General features: G+C 46.2%; 1 non-coding gene across 1 annotated transcript; it reads right to left on the bottom strand.

Annotated features, from left to right (window-relative positions):
* Positions 1-5186: 5186 nt before the first annotated feature.
* On the bottom strand, positions 5187-5259 carry Trnak-cuu (transfer RNA lysine (anticodon CUU)). The gene has a single exon. It is a non-coding gene; the product is annotated as a tRNA-Lys (tRNA).
* Positions 5260-24628: the final 19369 nt, after the last annotated feature.

A 24628-nucleotide genomic window follows, 5' to 3' on the forward strand; every position in this document is an offset into this window, starting at 1 on the left:
CACAAGCGTGACAGCATTCGAACCTGTAATCTTCATATCCGAAGTCCGACGCCTTATCCATTAGGCCACACGGTCACTGACGACCAACATTTACATGTATACGACTCATCTCGAAACGCTCACACCCCTGAGGATTTGTGTTTTCATTCTACACAGCCGCTGCCCCTTGCTCTTTCCCACCCATTCGTTACATTCAACCTCTGACGAGACCGACCAAATATAGACTGAGAAACAAGACCACACACTTCGTGCATTCGGAATCGAAGGCAGGGCGTCCCTCGCCGCATTTGCTACGATGGCCATTTGCTACTTCTGCAGAAGCGGCGGCGGCGGCGACGACGACGACGACGACGACGACGACGACGACGACGAAGATCGCGAGAGGCTCTGAGATATGTGAGAAATACATCTATAAAATGTAATTCAGACTGCCTCGTCCCACCTTATGCTGTACCGCTTTGGCAAATGCTTTATCTGCGCCATTCGCCTTAATCACATCTGAGAGTAATTCTTAAAAAAACGACTGTCGCTAATTGTTCGTCATCACAGGTACTGTTTGCTATACGGCCACGACGCGCAACTGATTTCCAAAATTCATCTTTCTCCTGTGAGGATGGAACTTACGACCCCTGCATTATTAGACAAGTGCTCTACCACTGAGCTAAATAGGCGCGGCCTAGCGGTACTTATTGTAACTTCGTCCTTACGGTCGTCTGCATCATCAGACTTTAGCTGACAACACTTCATATTACCGGCTAATATTTGCAGCTATGGCGACAAATTACTGCTTGGCTACACATCTGTCACGTAACCGATGTGCTCTCCAAACAACAACACTTGCATTTCAGAACATGTCTTTCACACATGTCTACAAAATCACCTTCACCTTCAAATACAGTTTCCTTGCGACTGACAGAGACGTAGGCAAAGTTTGAAGTTGCTATTTCCATTAAATCTCGTTAATCAGAAAAACGGTAATTTACATCTGCAGCGGAACAAAATTCCGTTCCGCCCAACGTCTGGCTCGAAACCACGACCCTGGGATTAAGAGTCTGACCCTCTACCGACTGAGCTAGCCGGCTACCTCGGTGAATACCTGCCGGGTAGCACGTCACACAGTACTCGTTTGGGTTGGGTGGTCCCATACAGAATCTCTCCATGCTGCCTAATGTTTTCCTAACGTCACACTCGTCACGTACTTCACTTTTATGTCATAATCATTTCTGAGAGGCAAAGAAATTGCATGACAACAAGCAGAGCTAGTGGCGTCAAAATTAACACACATACTTTATGTGACTCAAAAGCCGAACGAGTTACTTTCCGACGTTGTTTTAGATGTGCAAGTGATAGTCAAAACTCGCTGTGTCGGCACTCTGCCGACCATTTCGCTAGTTAACACCGGTCTTGTTGTGTGTGTTTCAAGCTCAAGAGCATCTCCAAGCAAAAAATGGTCAACAGCAACATTCAGACGGTTTCGTACTGTTCAATTGCAACATTAAAACGGTATGTTTCTTTTTCAGAACTGGAAAAACACAAGCGTGACAGCATTCGAACCTGTAATCTTCATATCCGAAGTCCGACGCCTTATCCATTAGGCCACACGGTCACTGACGACCAACATTTACATGTATACGACTCATCTCGAAACGCTCACACCCCTGAGGATTTGTGTTTTCGTTCTACACAGCCGCTGCCCCTTGCTCTTTCCCACCCATTCGTTACATTCAACCTCTGACGAGACCGACCAAATATAGACTGAGAAACAAGACCACACACTTTGTGCATTCGGAATCGAAGGCAGGGCGTCCCTCGCCGCATTTGCTACGATGGCCATTTGCTACTTCTGCAGAAGCGGCGGCGGCGGCGACGACGACGACGACGACGACGACAACGACTACAACGACTACAACGACGACGACGACGACGACGAAGATCGCGAGAGGCTCTGAGATATGTGAGAAATACATCTATAAAATGTAATTCAGACTGCCTCGTCCCACCTTATGCTGTACCGCTTTGGCAAATGCTTTATCTGCGCCATTCGCCTTAATCACATCTGAGAGTAATTCTTAAAAAAACGCCTGTCGCTAATTGTTCGTCATCACAGGTACTGTTTGCTATACGGCCACGTCGCGCAACTGATTTCCAAAATTCATCTTTTTCCTGTGAGGATGGAACTTACGACCCCTGCTTTATTAGACCAGTGCTCTACCACTGAGCTAAATAGGCGCGGCCTAGCGGTACTTATGGATACTTCGTCCTTACGGTCGTCTGCATCATCAGACTTTAGCTGACAACACTTCATATTACCGGCTAATATTTGCAGCTATGGCGACAAATTACTGCTTGGCTACACATCTGTCACGTAACCGATGTGCTCTCCAAACAACAACACTTGCATTTCAGAACATGTCTTTCACACATGTCTACAAAATCACCTTCACCTTCAAATACAGTTTCCTTGCGACTGACAGAGACGAAGGCAAAGTTTAAAGTTGCTATTTCCATTAAATCTCGTTAATCAGAAAAACGGTAATTTACATCTGCAGCGGAACAAAATTCCGTTCCGCCCAACGTCTGGCTCGAACCCACGACCCTGGGATTAAGAGTCTGACACTCTACCGACTGAGCTAGCCGGCTACCTCGGTGAATACCTGCCGGGTAGCACGTCACACAGTACTCGTTTGGGTTGGGTGGTCCCATACAGAATCTCTCCATGCTGCCTAATGTTTTCCTAACGTCACACTCGTCACGTACTTAACTTTTATGTCATAATCATTTCTGAGAGGCAAAGAAATTGCATGACAACAAGCAGAGCTAGTGGCGTCAAAATTAACACACATACTTTATGTGACTCAAAAGCCGAACGAGTTACTTTCCGACGTTGTTTTAAATGTGCAAGTGATAGTCAAAACTCGCTGTGTCGGCACTCTGCCGACCATTTCGCTAGTTAACACCGGTCTTGTTGTGTGTTTTTCAAGCTCAAGAGCATCTGCAAGCAAAAAATGGTCAACAGCAACATTCAGACGGTTTCGTACTGCTCAATTGCTACATTAAAACGGAATGTTTCTTTTTCAGAACTGGAAAAACACAAGCGTGACAGCATTCGAACCTGTAATCTTCAGATCCGAAGTCCGACGCCTTATCCATTAGGCCACACCGTCACTGACGACCAACATTTACATGTATACGACTCAACTCGAAACGCTCACACCTCTGAGGATTTGTGTTTTCGTTCTACACAGCCGCTGCCCCTTGCTCTTTCCCACCCATTCGTTACATTCAACCTCTGACGAGACCGACCAAATATAGACTGAGAAACAAGACCACACACTTTGTGCATTCGGAATCGAAGGCAGGGCGTCCCTCGCCGCATTTGCTACGATGGCCATTTGCTACTTCTGCAGAAGCGGAAGCGGCGGCGGCGACGACGACGACGACGACGACGACGACGACGACGACGACGACGACCGCGAGAGGCTCTGAGATATGTGAGAAATACATCTATAAAATGTAATTCAGACTGCCTTGTCCCACCTTATACTGTACCGCTTTGGCGGATGCTTTATCTGCGCCTTTCGCCTTAATCACTTCTGAGAGTAATTCTTAAAAAAACGCCTGTCGCTAATTGTTCGTCACCACAGATACTGTTTGCTATACGGCCACGACGCGCAACTGATTTCCAAATTTCATCTATCTCCTGTGAAAATGGAACTTACGACCACTGGTTTATCAGACCAGTGCTCTACCACTGAGCTACAGAGGCGCGACCTAGCGGTACTCTTGGGTTCTTCGTCCTTACCGTCGTCTGCATCATCAGACTTCATCTGACAACACTTCATATTACCGGCTAATATTTGCAGCTATGGCGACCCATTACTGCTTGGCTACACATCTGACACGTAACCGATGTGCTCTCCAAACAACAACACTTGCATTTCAGAACGTGTCTTACACACATGTCTACAATATCACCTTCACCTTCAAATACAGTTTCCTTGCGACTGCCAGAGACGTAGGCAAAGTTTAAAGTTGCTATCCATTAATTCTCGTTAATCAGAAAAACGGTAATTTACATCTGCAGCGGAACAAAATTCCGTAACGACCAGCATGTGGCTCGAAACCACGACCCTGGGATTAGGAGTCTGACGCTGTACCGACTGAGCTAGCCGGCTACCTCGGTTGTGTAGAACGAAAACACAAATCCTCAGGGGTGTGAGCGTTTCGAGATGAGTCGTATACATGTAAATGTTGGTCGTCAGTGACCGTGTGGCCTAATGGAGCGATAGTCTGCCTGCAGCGGTCGTGGCGTGCGGTTGTCTTTGGTCAGCGCTGTGTCTGGCTTGTTTACTTCTGCGGGGTAAGTCGCTCGCTAGCAGCGGTTATTCTTGCGTGTGAGGAATGATGTTGATGAATCAGTGATGACACAAGCTATGAGGATAGATACTTTGAAGTTAACTTTCGATAATTCATTTGCTCGACCAACCTCTTTCGAAATCGAGGATTTCATCGGAGACGTGATGAAAATTGGGATCGGCGGCGGCGACGACGACCGCGAGAGGCTCTGAGATATGTGAGAAATACATCTATAAAATGTAATTCAGACTGCCTTGTCCCACCTTACGCTGTACCGCTTTGGCAAATGCTTTATCGGCGCCATTCGCCTTAATCACATCTGAGAGTAATTCTTAAAAAAACGCCTGTCGCTAATTGTTCGTCATCACAGATACTGTTTGCTATACGGCCACGACGCGCAACTGATTTCCAAAATTCATCTATCTCCTGTGAAAATGGAACTTACGACCACTGGTTTATCAGACCAGTGCTCTACCACTGAGCTAAAGAGGCGCGGCCTAGCGGTACTCTTGGGTACTTCGTCCTTACGGTCGTCTGCATCATCAGACTTCATCTGACAACACTTCATATTACCGGCTAATATTTGCAGCTATGGCGACCCATTACTGCTTGGCTACACATCTGACACGTAACCGATGTGCTCTCCAAACAACAACACTTGCATTTCAGAACGTGTCTTTCACACATGTCTACAAAATCACCTTCACCTTCAAATACAGTTTCCTTGCGACTGACAGAGACGTAGGCAAAGTTTAAAGTTGATATTTCCATTAAATCTCGTTAATCAGAAAAACGGTAATTTACATCTGCAGCGGAACAAAATCCTATTCCAGCCAGCGTGTGGCTCGAACCCACGACCCTGGGATTAAGAGTCTCTCGCTCTACCGACTAAGCTAGCCGGCTACCTCGGTGAATACCTGCCGGGTAGCACGTCACACAGTACTCGTTTGGGTTGGGTGGTCCCATACAGAATCTCTCCATGCTCCCTAATGTTTTCCTAACGTCACACTCGTCACGTACTTCACTTTTATGTCATAATCATTTCTGAGAGGTAAAGAAAATGCATGACAACATGCAGAGCTAGTGGCGTCAAAATTAACACACATACTTTATGTGACTCAACAGCCGAACGAGTTACTTTCCGACGTTGTTTTAGATGTGCAAGTGATTGTCAAAACTCGCTGTGTCGGCACTCTGCCGACCATTTCGCTAGTTAACACCCGTCTTGTTGTGTGTGTTTCAAGCTCAAGAGCATCTCCAAGCAAAAAATGGTCAACAGCAACATTCAGGCGGTTTCGTACTGCTCAATTGCTACATTAAAACGATATGTTTCGTTTTCAGAACTGGAAAAAGAAGAGCGTGACAGCATTCGAACCTGTAATCTTCAGATCCGAAGTCCGACGCTTTATCCATTAGGCCACACGGTCACTGACGACCAACATTTACATGTATACGACTCATCTCGAAACGCTCACACCCCTGAGGATTTGTGTTTTCGTTCTACACAGCCGCTGCCCCTTGCTCTTTCCCACCCATTCGTTGCATTCAACCTCTGACGAGACCGACCAAATGTAGACTGAGAAACAAGACCACACACTTTGTGCATTCGGAATCGAAGGCAGGGCGTCCCTCGCCGCATTTGCTACGATGGCCATTTGCTACTTCTGCAGAAGCGGCAGCGGCGGCGACGACGACGACGACGACGACGACGACGACGACAGCGAGAGGCTCTGAGATATGTGAGAAATACATCTATAAAATGTAATTCAGACTGCCTTGTCCCACCTTATACTGTACCGCTTTGGCAGATGCTTTATCTGCGCCTTTCGCCTTAATCACTTCTGAGAGTAATTCTTAAAAAAACGCCTGTCGCTAATTGTTCGTCATCACAGATACTGTTTGCTATACGGCCACGACGCGCAACTGATTTCCAAATTTCATCTATCTCCTGTGAAAATGGAACTTACGACCACTGGTTTATCAGACCAGTGCTCTACCACTGAGCTACAGAGGCGCGACCTAGCGGTACTCTTGGGTTCTTCGTCCTTACCGTCGTCTGCATCATCAGACTTCATCTGACAACACTTCATATTACCGGCTAATATTTGCAGCTATGGCGACCCATTACTGCTTGGCTACACATCTGACACGTAACCGATGTGCTCTCCAAACAACAACACTTGCATTTCAGAACGTGTCTTACACACATGTCTACAATATCACCTTCACCTTCAAATACAGTTTCCTTGCGACTGACAGAGACGTAGGCAAAGTTTAAAGTTGCTATTTCCATTAATTCTCGTTAATCAGAAAAACGGTAATTTACATCTGCAGCGGAACAAAATACCGTAACGACCAGCACGTGGCTCGAAACCACGACCCTGGGATTAGGGGTCTGACGCTGTACCGACTGAGCTAGCCGGCTACCTCGGTTGTGTAGAACGAAAACACAAATCCTCAGGGGTGTGAGCGTTTCGAGATGAGTCGTATACATGTAAATGTTGGTCGTCAGTGACCGTGTGGCCTAATGGAGCGATAGTCTGCCTGCAGCGGTCGTGGCGTGCGGTTGTCTTTGGTCAGCGCTGTGTCTGGCTTGTTTACTTCTGCGGGGTAAGTCGCTCGCTAGCAGCGGTTATTCTTGCGTGTGAGGAATGATGTTGATGAATCAGTGATGACACAAGCTATGAGGATAGATACTTTGAAGTTAACTTTCGATAATTCATTTGCTCGACCAACCTCTTTCGAAATCGAGGATTTCATCGGAGACGTGATGAAAATTGTGATCGGCGGCGGCGACGACGACCGCGAGAGGCTCTGAGATATGTGAGAAATACATCTATAAAATGTAATTCAGACTGCCTTGTCCCACCGTATGCTGTACCGCTTTGGCAAATGCTTTATCGGCGCCATTCGCCTTAATCACATTTGAGAGTAATTCTTAAAAAAACGCCTGTCGCTAATTGTTCGTCATCACAGATACTGTTTGCTATACGGCCACGACGCGCAACTGATGACCAAAATTCATCTATCTCCTTTGAAAATGGAACTTATGACCACTGGTTTATCAGACCAGTGCTCTACCACTGAGCTAAAGAGGCGCGGCCTAGCGGTAGTCTTGGTTACTTCGTCCTTACGGTCGTCTGCATCATCAGACTTCATCTGACAACACTTCATATTACCGGCTAATATTTGCAGCTATGGCGACAAATTACTGCTTGGCTACACATCTGTCACGTAACCGATGTGCTCTCCAAACAACAACACTTGCATTTCAGAACATGTCTTTCACACATGTCTACAAAATCACCTTCACCTTCAAATACAGTTTCCTTGCGACTGACAGAGACGTAGGCAAAGTTTAAAGTTGCTATTTCCATTAAATCTCGTTAATCAGAAAAACGGTAATTTACATCTGCAGCGGAACAAAATCCTATTCCACCCAGCGTGTGGCTCGAACCCACGACCCTGGGATTAAGAGTCTGACGCTCTACCGACTAAGCTAGCCGGCTACCTCGGTGAATACCTGCCGGGTAGCACGTCACACAGTACTCGTTTGGGTTGGGTGGTCCCATACAGAATCTCTCCATGATGCCTAATTTTTTCCTAACGTCACACTCGTCACGTACTTCACTTTTATGTCATAATCATTTCTGAGAGGTAAAGAAAATGCATGACAACATGCAGAGCTAGTGGCGTCAAAATTAACACACATACTTTATGTGACTCAACAGCCGAACGAGTTACTTTCCGACGTTGTTTTAGATGTGCAAGTGATTGTCAATACTCGCTGTGTCGGCACTCTGCCGACCATTTCGCTAGTTAACACCCGTCTTGTTGTGTGTGTTCCAAGCTCAAGAGCATCTCCAAGCAAAAAATGGTCAACAGCAACATTCAGACGGTTTCGTACTGCTCAATTGCTACATTAAAACGGTATGTTTCTTTTTCAGAACTGGAAAAAAAAGAGCGTGACAGCATTCGAACCTGTAATCTTCAGATCCGAAGTCCGATGCCTTATCCATTAGGCCACACGGTCACTGACGACCAACATTTACATGTATACGACTCATCTCGAAACGCTCACACCCCTGAGGATTTGTGTTTTCGTTCTACACAGCCGCTGCCCCTTGCTCTTTCCCACCCATTCGTTACATTCAACCTCTGACAAGACCGACCAAATATAGACTGAGAAACAAGACCACACACTTTGTGCATTCGGAATCGAAGGCAGGGCGTCCGTCGCCGCATTTGCTACGATGGCCATTTGCTACTTCTGCAGAAGCGGCAGCGGCGGCGACGACGACGACGACGACGACGACGACGACGACGACGACCGCGAGAGGCTCTGAGATATGTGAGAAATACATCTATAAAATGTAATTCAGACTGCCTTGTCCCACCTTATACTGTACCGCTTTGGAAAATGCTTTATCTGCGCCTTTCGCCTTAATCACATCTGAGAGTAATTCTTAAAAAAACGCCTGTCGCTAATTGTTCGTCATCACAGGTACTGTTTGCTATACGGCCACGACGCGCAACTGATTTCCAAATTTCATCTATCTCCTGTGAAAATGGAACTTACGACCAGTGGTTTATGAGACCAGTGCTCTACCATGAGCTACAGGGGCGCAACCTAGCGGTACTCTTGGGTTCTTCGTCCTTACCGTCGTCTGCATCATCAGACTTCATCTGACAACACTTCATATTACCGGCTAATATTTGCAGCTATGGCGACCCATTACTGCTTGGCTACACATCTGACACGTAACCCATGTGCTCTCCAAACAACAACACTTGCATTTCAGAACGTGTCTTTCACACATGTCTACATAATCACCTTCACCTTCAAATACAGTTTTCTTGCGACTGACAGAGACGTAGGCAAAGTTTAAAGTTGCTATGTCCATGAAATCTCGTTAATCAGAAAAACGGTAATTTACATCTGCAGCGGAACAAAATTCCGTAACGACCAGCATGTGGCTCGAAACCACGACCCTGGGATTAGGAGTCTGACGCTGTACCGACTGAGCTAGATGGCTACATCGGTTGTGTAGAACGAAAACACAAATCCTCAGGGGTGTGAGCGTTTCGAGATGAGTAGTATACATGTAAATGTTGGTCGTCAGTGACCGTGTGGCCTAATGGAGCGATAGTCTGCCTGCAGCGGTAGTGGCGTGCGGTTGTCTTTGGTCAGCGCTGTGTCTGGCTTGTTTACTTCTGCGGGGTAAGTCGCTCGCTAGCAGCGGTTATTCTTGCGTGTGAGGAATGATGTTGATGAATCAGTGATGACACAAGCTATGAGGATAGATACTTTGAAGTTAACTTTCGATAATTCATTTGCTCGACCAACCTCTTTCGAAATCGAGGATTTCATCGGAGACGTGATGAAAATTGGGATCGGCGGCGGCGACGACGACCGCGAGAGGTTCTGAGATATGTGAGAAATACATCTATAAAATGTAATTCAGACTGCCTTGTCCCACCTTATGCTGTACCGCTTTGGCAAATGCTTTATCGGCGCCATTCGCCTTAATCACATCTGAGAGTAATTCTTAAAAAAACGCCTGTCGCTAATTGTTCGTCATCACAGATACTGTTTGCTATACGGCCACGACGCGCAACTGATTTCCAAAATTCATCTATCTCCTGTGAAAATGGAACTTATGACCACTGGTTTATCAGACCAGTGCTCTACCACTGAGCTAAAGAGGCGCGGCCTTGCGGTAGTCTTGGGTACTTCGTCCTTACGGTCGTCTGCATCATCAGACTTCATCTGACAACACTTCATATTACCGGCTAATATTTGCAGCTATGGCGACCCATTACTGCTTGGCTACACATCTGACACGTAACCGATGTGCTCTCCAAACAACAACACTTGCATTTCAGAACGTGTCTTACACACATGTCTACAATATCACCTTCACCTTCAAATACAGTTTCCTTGCGACTGACAGAGACGTAGGCAAAGTTTAAAGTTGCTATTTCCATTAAATCTCGTTAATCAGAAAAACGGTAATTTACATCTGCAGCGGAACAAAATCCTATTCCAGCCAGCGTGTGGCTCGAACCCACGACCCTGGGATTAAGATTCTGACGCTCTACTGACTAAGCTAGCCGGCTACCTCGGTGAATACCTGCCGGGTAGCACGTCACACAGTACTCGTTTGGGTTGGGTGGTCCCGTACAGAATCTCTCCATGATGCCTAATGTTTTCCTAACGTCACACTCGTCACGTACTTCACTTTTATGTCATAATCATTTCTGAGAGGTAAAGAAAATGCATGACAACATGCAGGGCTAGTGGCGTCAAAATTAACACACATACTTTATGTGACTCAACAGCCGAACGAGTTACTTTCCGACGTTGTTTTAGATGTGCAAGTGATTGTCAAAACTCGCTGTGTCGGCACTCTGCCGACCATTTCGCTAGTTAACACCGGTCTTGTTGTGTGTGTTTCAAGCTCAAGAGCATCTCCAAGCAAAAAATGGTCAACAGCAACATTCAGACGGTTTCGTACTGCTCAATTGCTACATTAAAACGGTATGTTTCTTTTTCAGAACTGGAAAAAGAAGAGCGTGACAGCATTCGAACCTGTAATCTTCAGATCCGAAGTCCGACGCCTTATCCATTAAGCCACACGGTCACTGACGACCAACATTTACATGTATGCGACTCATCTCGAAACGCTCACACTCCTGAGGATTTGTGTTTTCGTTCTACACAACCGCTGCCCCTTGCTGTCTCCCACCCATTTGTTACATTCAACCTCTTACGTGACCCACCAAATATAGACTGAGAAACAAGACCACACACTTTGTGCAATCGGAATCGAAGGCAGGGCGTCCCTCGCCGCATTTGCTACGATGGCCATTTGCTACTTCTGCAGAAGCGGCGGCGGCCACGACGACGACGACGACGATGACGACGACGACGACGACGAAGATCGCGAGAGGCTCTGAGATATGTGAGAAATACATCTATAAAATGTAATTCAGATTCCTCGTCCCACCTTATGCTGTACCGCTTTGGCAAATGCTTTATCTGCGCCATTCGCCTTAATTACATCTGAGAGTAATTCTTAATAAAACGCCTGTCGCTATTTGTTCGTCATCACAAATACTGTTTGCTATACGGCCACGACGCGAAACTGATTTCCAAAATTCGTCTTCCACCTCTGAGGATGGAATTTACGACCCCTGGTTTACTACACCAGTGCTCTACCACTTTTTATTTGTTTATTTATTTATTTATTTATTTATTTATTATTTTTTTTGTTGTGTCGGTCCTCCAGCCACTCCTTCTAGCCCGTCCTCACGCTCGCCAAAATTGCCTTCATCGGCTCGGCTTCTCCGCCATAAAAAAAAATCACCGTTTATATTAAATAATATTCGTGTGACAGTTTAATGCTCTTCAGTATGCATTTGGATATTTGGTTAAACCACTATATTGCATGTGGGGATTAAACAAATTAACTCTTCTGCGAGAATGTGAGTCATCACAACGTCCAAGGAAGACTGCATATGTGAAAATAAACTGGAGGGTGCTGGAGTCTTCCGCAGTATGAAGGAACAAATCTTCTTCTCCTCTTGTATGGGAGATTCAAACATAAAAGAAACACCTCTTCTTTGCAAATAAACGAATCTTCCTAAATAAGTAAGAAAAGAATAAGTGTAATGTGAGTATTAGATCTCCGAAATTCCACGGGGTTCCTGTAGAACAGTCTCGTATTACTGTCGACAGGAGAGGTATCGCCCCCCAAAGTGTCACCACTGTCGGGGCGGTCCGTCGCATATTCGTGACCGTTCGATTCCCGCAATCCGAATCCTAATTGCGGCCATTATAATTCTGAAGGGGCCATCCAGCAGTATTTTCGTACTGCAAACGTCGCCCTGGATGAATATCTCTCTACGGTAATGTTCGGAGTAGGAAGGACGCATACTTTTCTCTATATTTGTCTATTCGTTGAAGTTTCTGGTGTTGAGTTAGTAGGTATAACCAATAGTCTACTTTATTTTTTTCTGGCGCCGATAATATATAATACACCGTCTGACCTTGACGCCAATTGACTGCTCGTCTTTTTGCGGGGGGGTATGGAACGGCATCGGGAGTGAGGAGTCCAGCTGGAGTAATCATCTTAGGTGCAGTACGCAGCATACTTGAGAGCTTCCGTGCAAAGAGAATCCAGATGTCCTTCACATCGTCGCATAGAAAGCGATGTTCAATGGTATCTAGTAAAGTACAGTGAACGCAATTCGGAGTGTCGGACAAGTGAATCATGTGTAGCTTTGAATTTGTCGGTATGATCCTATTGACCGCCACGTACCACGTAGACCGCACCTGCGATGGTAAGTGTGCGTCGTGAATGTTTTCCCAGATCTTTGCCCAATTGCAGTCTTTATACTTTACTTCTATTCTGTTCCGCGATTTACTGTCCGTCAGGCAGCTGTAAAGCGCTCTGACCCTGTAAAGATCATTCTCAGGTATGGTGCATTGAACAAAGCTGTAGTCTAGGAAAAAATTACTAAAGTGGCATAATGCAGTCGGGATGTGACTTACGTTGACAGGAGGCGTCATGCTGGCTAGTGCGATTTCATGGAGAAGAAGGGCCATTAAGGAATGTGGTGTTCATTGCCATTGTTTATACACGTTGCTGATATATAATGCTTTCGCTTTGTGGTAAACATCAGTCAGATTGAGGCCGCCCTTTCCCATGGGGAGCGTCAAGGTTTCAAATGCGACTTTGAAAATTTGTCCCCTACTGACAAAGTGGCCGAGCGCCGCAAGCATGCGTTGTGCTATGACTTTTGGTATTGGGAGGATTTGCGCGACATAATTGACTTTTGAAACGATGTAAGTATTGACTAAAAGCTCTCTTTGCATGGCGTTGATATTTCGCAAATGATGTTGCCGTATGCCGGCCCGAATTTGTGCCAACAATCTCCTATAGTTAAGAGCAGCCGTGCAGCTGATGCTGCGCGTGTATTCAATGCCGAGACATTTAAAAGTTGCCATCCTTTTTAGTGAACGGCTATTGACAAGTTCTAGTCCCCTACCAAGTGGCATAACGCCAGACTTTTTACAGTTGACTTTCGCTCCTGAGGCGGCTTCATAAGTGTTTATCAGCTGAAACGCGCGTTCTAAGTCTTCATCGTTCGTCACCACGAAACTGACGTCATCCGCAAATGCCTGGCAGACAATCTTCTGGCCATGTATACGTAATCCCGGAAGGTCTTGCGTCAGGGAGAACAGCAAGGGTTCAAGAGCAACTGCAAACAAAGCCATTGACATCGGGCAACCTTGTCGGACCGACCTAGTGATGGAAATCTACATCTACATGACTACTCTGCAATTCACATTTAAGTGCTTGGCAGAGGGTTCATCGAACCACAATCATACTATCTCTCTACTATTCCACTCCCGAACAGCGAGCGGGAAAAACGAACACCTAAACCTTTCTGTTCGAGCTCTGATTTCTCTTATTTTATTTTGATGATCATTCCTACCTATGTAGGTTGGGCTCAACAAAATATTTTCGCATTCGGAAGAGAAAGTTGGTGACTGAAATTTCGTAAAAAGGTCTCGCCGCGACGAAAAACGTCTATGCTGTAATGACTTCCATCCCAACTCGTGTATCATATCTGCCACACTCTCTCCCCTATAACGCGATAATACAAAACGAGCTGCCCTTCTTTGCACCCTCTCGATGTCCTCCGTCAATCCCACCTGGTAAGGATCCCACACCGCGCAGCAATATTCTAACAGAGGACGAACGAGTGTAGTGTAAGCTGTCTCTTTAGTGGACTTGTTGCATCTTCTAAGTGTCCTGCCAATGAAACGCAACCTTTGGCTCGCCTTCCCGACAATATTATCTATGTGGTCCTTCCAACTGAAGTTGTTTGTAATTTTAACACCCAGGTACTTAGTTGAATTGACAGCCTTGAGAATTGTACTATTTATCGAGTAATCGAATTCCAACGGATTTCTTTTGGAACTCATGTGGATCATCTCACACTTTTCGTTATTTAGCGTCAACTGCCACCTGACACACCATACAGCAATCTTTTCTAAATCGCTTTGCAGCTGATACTGGTCTTCGGATGACCTTACTAGACGGTAAATTACAGCATCATCTGCGAACAACCTAAGAGAACTGCTCAGATTGTCACCCAGGTCATTTATATAGATCAGGAACAGTAGAGGTCCCAGGACGCTTCCCTGGGGAACACCTGATATCACTTCAGTTTTACTCGATGATTTGCCGTCTATTACTACGAACTGCGACCTTCCTGACAGGAAATCACGAATCCAGTCGCACAACTGAGACGATACCCCATAGCTCCGCAGCTTGATTAGAAGTCGCTTGTGAGGAACGGTGTCAAAAGCTTTCCGGAAATCTAGAAATACGGAATCAACTTGAGATCCCCTGTCGATAGCGGCCATTACTTCGTGCGAATAAAGAGCTAGCTGCGTTGCACAAGAGCGATGTTTTCTGAAGCCATGCTGATTACGTGTCAATAGATCGTTCCCTTCGAGGTGATTCATAATGTTTGAATACAGTATATGCTCCAAAACCCTACTGCAAACCGACGTCAATGATATAGGTCTGTAGTTAAATGGATTACTCCTACTACCCTTCTTGAACACTGGTGCGACCTGCGCAATTTTCCAATCTGTAGGTACAGATCTATCGGTGAGCGAGCGGTTGTATATGAGTGCTAAGTAGGGAGCTATAGTATCAGCGCAATCTGAAAGGAACCTAATCGGTATACAATCTGGACCTGAAGACTTGCCCGTATCAAGCGATTTGAGTTGCTTCGCAACCCCTAAGGTATCTACTTCTAAGAAACTCATGCTAGCAGATGTTCGTGTTTCAAATTCTGGAATATTCCATTCGTCTTCCCTGGTGAAGGAATTTCGGAAAACTGCGTTCAATAACTCCGCTTTAGCGGCGCAGTCGTCGATAACAGTACCATCGGCACTGCGCAGCGAAGGTATTGACTGCGTCTTGCCGCTTGTGTACTTTACATACGACCAGAATTTCTTCGGATTTTCTACCAAATTTCGAGACAATGTTTCGTTGTGGAACCTATTAAAGGCATCTCGCATCGAAGTACGTGCCAAATTTCGCGCGTCTGTAAATTTTAGCCCATCTTCAGGATTTCGCGTTCTTCTGAACTTCGCATGCTTTTTCCGTTGCCTCTGCAACAGCGTTCGGACCTTTTTTGTGTACCACGGGGGATCCGTTCCATCTCTTACCAATTTATGAGGTATGAATCTCTCAATTGCTGTTGCTACTATATCTTTGAATTTGAGCCACATCTCGTCTACATTCGCATAGTCAGTTCGGAAGGAATGGAAATTGTCTTTTAGGAAGGCTTCTAGTGGTACTTTATCCGCTTTTTTAAATAAAATTATTTTGCGTTTGTTTCTGATGGATTTGGAAGATATGGTATTGAGCCTAGCTACAATGACCTTGTGATCACTAATCCCTGTATCAGTCATGATGCTCTCTATCAGCTCTGGATTGTTTGTGGCCAAGAGGTCAAGTGTGTTTTCGCAACCATTTACAATTCGCGTGGGTTCGTGGACTAACTGCTCTAAATAATTTTCGGAGAATGCATTTAGGACAATCTCGGAAGACGTTTTGTGCCTACCACCGGTTTTGAACAAGTATTTTTGCCAACATACCGAGGGTAGGTTGAAGTCCCCACCAACTATAACCGTATGAGTGGGGTATTTATTTGTTACGAGACTCAAACTTTCTCTGAACTGTTCCGCAACTGTATCATCGGAGTCTGGGGGTCGGTAGAAGGAGCCAATTATTAACTTAATTCGGCTGTTAAGTATAACCTCCACCCACACCAATTCGCACAGAGTATCTACTTCGACTTCACTACAAGATAAACCACTACTGACAGACACCAACACTCCACCACCAATTCTGCCTAATCTATCTTTCCTGAACACCGTCTGAGACTTCGTAAAAATTTCTGCAGAACTTATTTCAGGCTTTAGCCAGCTTTCTGTACCTATAACGATATCCGCTTCTGTGGTTTCTATTAGCGCTTGAAGCTCAGGGACTTTTCCAGCGCAACTACAACAGTTTACAACTATAATTCCGACTGTTCCTTGATCCAAGCACGTCCTGTAATTGCCAAGCACCCTTTGACATTGCAGCCCATCCCGCACTTTCCCGAGGCCTTCTAACCTAAAAAACCGCCCAGTCCACGCCACACAGCCTCCGCTACCCGTGTAGCCGCCAGCTGAGTGTAGTGAACTCCTGACCTATTCAGCGGAACCCGAAACCCCACCACCCTATGGCGCAAGTCAAGGAATTTGCAGCCAATACGGTCGCAAAACCGTCTGAGCCTCTGATTCAGACCCTCCACCCGGCTCTGCACCAAAGGTCCGCAGTCGGTTCTGTCAACGATGCTGCAGATGGTGAGCTCTGCCTTCATCTCATAAGCAAGACCGGCAGCCTTCACCAAATCAGATAGCCGCTGGAATCCAGAGAGAATTTCCTCAGATCCAAAGCGACACACGTCATTAGTGCCGACATGTGCCACCACCTGCAGCTGGCTGCACCCTGTGCTCTTCATGGCATCCGGAAGGACCCTTTCCACATCAGGAATGACTCCTCCCGGAATGCACACGGAGTGCACACTGGATTTCTTCCCCTCCTTAGCCGCCATATCCCTAAGGGGCCCCATTACGCGCCTAACATTGGAGCTCCCAACTACCAGTAAGCCCAACCTCTGCGATTGCCCGGACCTTGAAGGCTGAGAATGATCCTCTGAAACAGGGCAGGCAGCTGCATCTGGCTCAGCCAGAGACAGTGCCTGAAACCGGTTTGTCAGACGCACCGGGGAGGCTTTCTGGTCAGCTTCCGGGGACGCCTTTCGCTGCCTGCCACGCCTTGGAACGACCTCCCAATCAACCACAGGCGAGGGCTCAGCTCCACTGCGGGCTGTTTTAGGTTTTAGGTTTACTTAGTTGTCCGTTGAGACAGATCTTGGATGTTCCGTTTCTCAGCAGGAGTGTAACAGTGTCAATAACTTTCCGTGGAAAATTCATTGCTGCCATCGCGCACAGAAGATAGGAGTGAGTGACTTTATCGAATGCTTTTTCAAAATCTAGCGAGACTAAAGCGCATCGGATGTCACAAGCGGCGGCTGTAGCTATGATATCTCTATATTCGCTTAACGTCTGCTGGATGTTTCTAGTTTTCCCAGCGCTCGTTTGATAGGCCCCCGTGACAGTACTGAGTACCGTACTGAATCGCTGCATCATGACCCGCGCGAATATCTTATAATCCGTATTAAGTAATGTAATCGGTCGGAGATTGTCGACTGTCTTGCCCGCTGGGGTTTTGGGGACCAATACCACTATGCCCTCACAGTATTCCCTTAAGATATCATCTCCAGCGTTTAGGATATCATTACAGACCATGGTCATCTTTGGAACTAAATGGTGTCGAAAAGTTCTATAAAACTCGGCCGGTAATCCGTCGGGGCCAGGCGATTTATTCTGTGGGCTCCCTCGAATGGCGTCCGCTACTTCATCGTCAGTTATTACTGCAGCGAGGCCGTCTGCTTCTTCCGTGCTCAATGTCGCAAAACGGCGTGCCATGAGGGCTTGCTGCGCGGCTATATCCACCGGGTGTTCCGTTAACTGTGCTGTGAAATGTTTATAAATCTCGTCTCGTATGTTGCGCTGGTGGTGTAAGTGTCGGCCATCTGCAGTGTGCAGTTCTGTCAATATCTTTCTGTGCCCCCTTTTCTGTTCGCGAATAACATGATACATTGATGTCGTTTCGTCCTGTACGGCGTTTTGCAGACGTGTCCTGACTTTACAGCCTTCCAATTGCTTCCGTTTGAGGGTTAAAATCGTAGCCAGTATTCGTTTAATATGCATACGATTTGCTATTACCGTTGCATCTTCTCGATATAAATCCCTTAAACACTGAAAGTAGAATTCCAGGGTTTGCTTCTGCCAGGCACATCGATCTCTGGAATAATTCTTCATCGCTTTTGTTAAGGCGGGTTTTGCACATTTTACCCACGCGGGAAACTTTCGTTCGCATTCTGCCCACGTGTTGCGGAAGACTGTGTGACACTCGGGTTCTGTTAAATGCGCTACATTTAGTTTCCAGGGTCCCCTTGCCCTGTACGTCCCTTGTTTGGCTAAATTGACGGTACATATATATGCCACATGATCTGTAAAGACAGTCGGCCATAGCTCTGACTGCAAAACATGTTCCCTCATATTTGCTGATGCGTAGATTCTATCGACGCGGGTAGCTGAGTGACCAGTAACGAATGTGAATCCGGGCCTGTCACCGTGTCTATGCTCCCATGTGTCTATTAAATTTAACTCTTCAATGATGGCGCGAAGCTCGGCGGACGGATTGAAATTTGGTGTCTGGTCTTTGGGACTGAGTACACAGTTAAAATCACCAGCGAATATAAGTTGGTCTGAAGGTGGTGTGAAAAGTGGCACAATGCCATCTTTAAAAAACTCTGCTCTCTGTCGTCGTCTCCCAGAACCGGAAGGGGCGTAGAGATTAATAAATCTGGTAGTATCGATAGTAGTCGCTATACCTCTGCTATTCGCCAGGCGTTCGATATGTGACATCACTATCCCTTCCTTAGCCATGATCGCGGTCCCTAGTTCTGTACCATTTCCAGGATTAACGACGGCATTGTAACCTGTGATACGGTCAAGGTTAATATTGGTCACTTCCTGCAGCATAATGAGATCAATATCAGCGGCATAGAGAAAATCTTGAAGGTTTTTTAAGTTGAGTGGGCTACTGATCTTATTGATGTTCAGTGTCGCAATGCGGTAAGCTTGCAAGGACGTCATGAGAACAGAGGTCTAGGTGACAATATGCCTACTATTCAAGTTCATGGCGAACATCATCTAAAAGAAGTCCGCGTCATCAGCCACTGCACCGACGCCGGCGGTAGCCGTTTGTTGCTGGTGGGACACATCTGCTTGAGCTTCTGATGACGGATTCTCTATACCGCGCCGATCCCGTACTAAATCTTCTTCCCGACCACCCTCTTCAACGTCATCTGACCAATCGCACACGAACTGGTCTGCGTTCATATCGCAATCCGAGAGCTTGGAACATTCAGGCATAGTGTTCGGATCCAATGAATCGGCCACCGCAGGGTCCCCTGAGGGCGATCGTCCGTGATCAGTGTCCGATTCGTTCGTTCGAGATTTTTTTGCCGTTTTGCTGGTTGCCGACGACGGTGGGTCAGTTACTTCGGTCAGTTTCTGTCTGACGTGGTTCGCCTTTTCACGCAATATTGGCGCCTTTGCTTCTGCCCCTTGATGTGCTAGCCGGCGTTTCTTCTGAGATTTGGGAGACGGCGGGGGCTGGTGGACAGCCATCTCGTTCGACTCCATCCGGTCCACGTCGGACTTGTCGTGTCGAACCGGTACGCCCACCGGAATACTTTCGGTGTCCGGTGGGTGCCCCATCTGCGAGTGAGTATTGCCCTCATTCTGGGTGTGTGAAGAAGGAACATTCGGTACATCGTTCGCTTCCATCGGTGTAACGCCTTCGGGCACTGCGCGCAAACCCTCTAGCGAAACATCTAAACTAGGTTCCGAGGTGACATTAGCCCGAGTGGCGGCGACGTATGATAATGGCAACGTAGACGTCGGGCCGCGCAACTCACGCTCACCGGCCGGTATTTGCGCCACGCGTCGTTGGATACACTGAGCACGGATATGTTCTGTGGACCCACATCCCGCACAAGTTCTAGGCTGCCCGTCATAAATCACTATGGCCCTGTAGCCACACACAGTGATGTAGGACGGAATGTGCTTTAACATATCTATCTTCACCTGACGGACACCGTTTAGCACCGGGAAAATATGCATAGTCGACCACTTTTCTGCCGTATTGCTGATGACTGTTCCATACTCCCTCAATCTGGCATTAATCTGGTCAGCGGAAATTTCAAAGGGTAATTCAAATATGCGAACAGTTCTAACTCCGAGACCAGCAAGCGAAATTCTGACATCATCAACATTGCCGTCAGAATGGTTGAACTTCAACACTCCTCCACAAGATTGAACGACCTGCTCGCATTTCTCGGGATTCAACAATTTGAGGTACACCGTACTGCTGACGATAGATAGGTGAATGCCAATCGTATCATCAATAGTTATTTTCATGATGTCTCTAATAACTAACTCAACCTCAAAGGATTTGGGTCGTGCATAATGAGGGTCAAAACTCAATTTCAACGTGTCTTTCCGTATAAGTTGATCCATTATAGTCGAATGCAATTCATCACGCCACAATCAAACAACGTAGCAATGCGCACATTCACCAAACAGCACGCGACCGACACAGGCGAGAGCGAAAACACCACTGAGCTAAAGAGGCGCGGCCAAGCCGCACTCATGCGTACTTTGGCCTTACGATCGCCTGCATCATCAGACTTCAGCTGACAACACTTCATATTAGCTTCTAATATTTGCAGCTATGGCGACCCATTACTGCTTGGCTACACATCTGACACATAACCGATGTGCTCTCCAAACAACAACACTTGCATTTCAGAACATGTCTTTCACACATGTCTACAAAATCACCTTCACCTTCATATACAGTTTCCATGCGACTTATAGAGACGTAGGCAAAGTTTAAAGTTGCTATTTACATTACATCACGTTAATCAGAAAAACAGTAATTTACATCTGTAGCGGAACAAAATTCCGTTCCGCCCAGCGTGGGGCTCGAACCCACAACCCTTGGATTCAGAGTCTCACACTCTACCGACTTTTTTTTTCTTTTCATTTTTTTTTACTTTTTTTATTTTTTGGAGGCCTCCTTCCTCCCCTACAGCCCGTCCTTCCGCTCGCCATTTGTGCCTTCTTCGGCTAGCTTCTGTGCTATGTTTGGTCCAAATGAGATAGGTGAGTAACGAAGTAAATGTATACAAGTAAATAAAATCCCTTCTTTTGGGGTTATGGAAAGGAAATAGTTCCGCTACATTCTTCCATCATTGAGTGGGAGCGATTTTTATATTAGAGCCAGGCTTACTTCAGCCTGATGGCTTCTCATGGGTGTGTCAGCAACCTATTAGTGCTGCGACACGAGGGCGAAGGGTAAACGAAATAGCCACCTTGTTGGCGTAAAATGAATGAGAAGCTTAATAGATAATTTCATAAAGGAAAAAAAAAAAGAATTCTGAGGTTGAACAACATGTCGTTTGATCGTTCTTCAGCTCTGTCGGTGAGACAATGTTCGGTTCAAGAAATTTGCGTAGTTGTCTTTGTATTTCATTTGTCGTTCGAACTTTAGATGTTCTGTCATCAGGTACATCCAATAATCTGCTTCACTTTTCGTCATAGCCGTTGAGATGTAATGGACTGTCAGTCCTTTGAGCCAGTTGGCTGACCTTCTTTTAGTGTTAGGATATGGCACGTCATCAGGCAGAAGGACGTGTGTCGGTGAAATTGTGTTAGGTGACGTACGTAGCACATGTGCTAGTTTTTGCCTGAAGAGATTCCACACGTCTTTCACATCTTCACAGACGAAGCGATGTTCTGCAGTGTCGACGACATTGCAGCTGGAACAGTTTGGTGTGTGTGCCAGACGTATCGCGTGCAGTTTGGAGTTGGTTGGGATTTTTCTATTGACTGCGAGGTACCACGTCGATCGCACATTGGATGGTAGATGGGGGTCAGATATGTTGTCCCATATGTTTTTCCAATTATAATGTCGAAACTTGTTTTCTATTCGATTGCGCAATTTTCCTTCCAGCAAGGTGTTGTAAACCTCCTTAACCCGATATATGTCCTTCTCCGGTATTCTATGGCGTACATAGCTGTATTCCACCAGAAAGTGTTTATAGTGGTACAGCTCGTGGGAGATGTGATGCACATCGATTGGTGGATCTCTGCTGACTGGGGTGATTTCACGTAAGAGATGAGCCACTAAGGTCCGCGGTGATCGTTGCCACTGTTTATAAGTTTTGCTAACGTATAGCGCTTGCGCTTTAAGGTAGATGTCTGTCAGTTGTAGCCCTCCATTGCGTGTCGGTAGCGTCAAGGTATCATATGAAACCTTAAATATCTGACCTCTGCTGACAAAATAACCAAGCGCTGCTTGCATTTGGTGTGCAATGGTTCGTGGCAGAGGCAGCACTTGAGCAACATAGTTGACTTTGGAAGTGATGTATGTATTGGCCAGTTGCACTTTTTGTATTACGTTTAAATTACGCAAGCTGTGTTGTTTTATGCTTGCCAATAAGGTGGCAAGTAATTTTCGATAATTGAGAGCGGCCGTGCGGCGGATATTACTCGTATATTCTATTCCAAGGCATTTGATTTTTTCCACAGTGTTGATACTTCCAGCGGCTCTGATCTCTATACCCCGACCAAGATTCATAATACCAGATTTATTGCGGTTGAGTTTAGCTCCTGACGCCATTTCGTAGGTCGCCACAACTTCAAGTACTGTTTCCACCTCTCTTTCGTCAGTCACAAGTACCCCTGCATCGTCCGCGTAGGCTTGACATATGATCTTGTGTCCGTGTATATGTAATCCACGGAGTTGCCGAGTCAGAGATACTAAGAGAGGTTCAAGCGCAATCGCGAAAAGCGTCATGGACATTGGGCAACCTTGTCTTACCGAACTCTGAATATTGATCGGGTGACTGAGTTGTCCGTTGACACTGATTCTTGACGTGCTATTCGTCAGTATGTTTTTAACGGAGGCTATAATTTTCTGGGGGAAGTGCATGGATGTCATACACCGGAGCAGGTACGAATGATTAACTTTATCAAAAGCTTTTTCAAAGTCAAGCGACATCAGAGCACAGCGAATGTTGCAGTCTTCCGATATCGCTATAATGTCTCTGTAGTCGCATAAGGTCTGAAATATCGTTCTGTCCTTTCCTACACTTGTCTGGTAGGCTCCTGTCACTGTACGAATAACAGAATTGAACCTTTGCATCATGATACGGGCGAAGATTTTATAATCACTATTGAGAAGTGTTATGGGTCGAAGATTCTCCACGGTTTTGCCTCCTGGTGTTTTGGGGACTAAGACCACTGTACCTTCACAGAATTCCTTCGGAAGGTCAGTGTCCGCATTTAGTATTTCATTGCATACGAGTGTCAATTTAGCAATTATTTGTTCGCGAAAAGTTTAATAAAATTCAGCGGGTAGCCCATCTGGTCCAGGTGATTTGTTCTTTGGGCTCTTCGAGATGGCATCTTCGACGTCTTCGTCCGTTATTCTCGCTGCGAGCACATCAGCTTCTTCTGGAGTGAGTCGCTCTGTCGTCCTAGCAGTGAGAGCTTGCTGCGCCGTTTCATCTGTCTGTGTATTGGCCAGCAATTCACTAAAGTGTCGATGGATCTCGTCTCGTATTGCAGCTTGATCTGTCAAGAGTCTCCCGTCTGAAGTTTTGAGTTCCGTCAGAATTTTAAGTTTTTGTCTTTTGTTCTCTTGGAGAATGTGGTACATCGATGTTGTTTCTTCTCGTGTACCGTTCTGCAAACGCGTTCGTATTTTACAGCCTTCGAGATGGTGTCTCTGCAGGTTGAGCAATTTTGCTTTTATTCTGTTGATTTGCCCATAATTTGTTATGACTGTAGCATCACGAACGCACAAGTCTCTCAGACAGCTGAAGTAAAACTCTACTGTCCGCTTCCGCCAGACTACTTTTTCATGGGAGTAAGTTTTCATTGTCTTTATTATTGCGGGCTTCGCGCAGTTTAGCCACCAATTCAGCGCCGTGCCGTACAAGTGGAACTTCCTTTCACATTCTGCCCAAGTGGTGTGGAAGGCGGCGTGACATCCAGGATCCGAAAGATGAGTAACGTTTAGCTTCCACTGACCTCTCGCCCTGTAAGTGCCTTGTTTCTCTAAATTTACCGTACATTTGTACGCGATATGATCAGAGAAAATCGTGGGCCATAGCTCGGACTGTAATACGTGTCTCCTTAAATTGGATGTTGCGTAAATTCTGTCGATACGACTGGCAGAATGGCTGGTGATATAGGTGAAACCTAGCCTATCACCGTGTTTTAGTTCCCAAGTATCAAACAGTTGGAAGTCTCTGACGATGTCCTCCAGCTCCAGAGATTTGTTAAAATTTGGCGTCTGATCCTTGGGACTCAGCACGCAATTAAAGTCACCCGCAAAAATTATTTGGTCAAATCGCACCACGAAAAGGGGGGCGATGTCCTCTTTGAAAAATTCGGCCCTGCGGCGCTTGTTTCCTGTTCCTGACG

This window comes from Schistocerca gregaria, unplaced genomic scaffold, assembly GCF_023897955.1.
Source record: "Schistocerca gregaria isolate iqSchGreg1 unplaced genomic scaffold, iqSchGreg1.2 ptg000350l, whole genome shotgun sequence".
In the NCBI taxonomy this organism is placed as follows: Eukaryota; Metazoa; Arthropoda; class Insecta; order Orthoptera; family Acrididae; genus Schistocerca; species Schistocerca gregaria.